A 1,820-nucleotide genomic window follows, 5' to 3' on the forward strand; every position below is an offset into this window, starting at 1 on the left:
ATTGCACTCCAGCCTGGGCAATAGAACAAGACTCCACCTCAAAAAAGAAAATGGCGGCCAGGCACAGTGGCTCACACCTGTAATCCCAGCACTTTGGGGGGCCAATGTGGGTGGATCACGAGGTCAGGAGATTGAGACCATCCTGGCTAATGCAGTGAAACCCCATCTCTACTAAAAAAATACAAAAACTTAGCTGGGCCTGGTGGCAGGCACCTGTAGTCCCAGCTACTCAGGAGGCTGAGGCAGGAGAATGGTGTGAACCCAGGAGGTGGAGCTTGCAGTGAGCTGAGATCGTGCCACTGCACTCCAGCCTGGGCGACAGAGCAAGACTCCGTCTCAAAAAAAAAAAAAGAAAAGAAAAGAAAAAAGAAAAGAAAATGGGGTGGTTTATGCAGACATTTCAGGGAAAAGGGTGGCAACTTCCAGGTTGTTAGGTTGTTGCCATGGAAATGGGGGCAGGGATTGCCATAACCACGGTAGACTGACAAGGCACACTGATGCGCATGCCTTACAGAAAGCTGCTTCCACCCCGACCTGTTTTAGCTAGTCCTCAATTTAGTCCAGTGTCCAGGCCCCACCTCTAGAGTTAAATCTCATTTCCTACCTCAGTTTTTCAGAGCTTCCTAGGTTTTGGTGTTCTTGACAGTTTCAGGACTACTGGTCAAGTGTTTTGTAGACTGTCTTTTCATTGTGGTTTTGGCTGATTTTTTCTCATGGAGTTGTGGGCTTCTTAACTGGGTTTATGGGTTTTAGGAGGAAAACCACAGAGGTAAAGTGCCCTTCTCCTCATATGATATTAAGAGTACCTGCTACTAACACAACTTATTACTGTTGATGTGGACCTTGATCTCCTGGCTGAAGTGGTGTTTGTCACATTTCTCTGCTATAAAGCTATTCTTCTTTTTCCCTTTCCATGCTCTACCCTAGAGAAGGAAGTCACTGTTTGCAGCCCACAACTTACGGGGTGGAGTGTCATCTGCCTCCTTGATGCAGGGAGTATCTACATAAATTATTTGTAACTCTTCTGTGTGACAGATTCATCTATTCTTCCTTATTTATTTACTTATTCAATCATCTATTTATATCAGTACAGACTCATAGATATTTCCTTTATATTTTGAGTTGTAGTGCAATACTACATTGTTTATTTCCTTAATCAGATTATCCCAGTTTGGGCCATGAGGAGCTCTTTCAGTTGATGCCTCTGTCCTTTTGGTACACCCTCACTGATTTCTTTTTAGCATTTTCTTACTCTCTGACAGTACAAGATGTTCCAAACTAATGTTGTGTATTTCCTACCCAGTCTTAGAACCAGACATTTCTCCAGTGAGCAGTGGTTTGTTTTAGAGAAGGATATTGAAAACCAAACTCTGGACACTGGGTCTTCAGAGGTTTTGGCACACACTAGTGGTCTAGGGAAGAAAACACATTTTTTTTTTCTTTCTCTTGTTAGGCCCCTAGTTGAGATACTCTCCTGAAAACAAAAGTCAGATTAACAAAAGAAAAACAAACTGAAGTTTATTAATGCATGCTGTACCCATCACATGGCTTCAGTTCAAAAGTATTTCTCTCTTAAGGCAGTGGCTTAGGAGTTGTGCCTAAATAGTCTTTTAACAAAGACCCATAAATCCTATGTTGGAGAGAAATATTTTGATTTCCTTCAGTGGCATTGTCTAGTTGCAGTTTTAAATGTGTCCTCTGGCTGCCATGGAGAGAATGTATTGGGGGCTGGCCAGAGGGGAAGTCGGGATACCAGCGAGGAGAATACAGAGGTCATCCAGGCAAGAGGCAATGGCCTTGATGCCACAAGGACACAGGGC

Source organism: Rhinopithecus bieti, unplaced genomic scaffold, assembly GCF_001698545.2.
Source record: "Rhinopithecus bieti isolate Rb0 unplaced genomic scaffold, ASM169854v2 scaffold_33652, whole genome shotgun sequence".
NCBI lineage: Eukaryota > Metazoa > Chordata > Mammalia > Primates > Cercopithecidae > Rhinopithecus > Rhinopithecus bieti.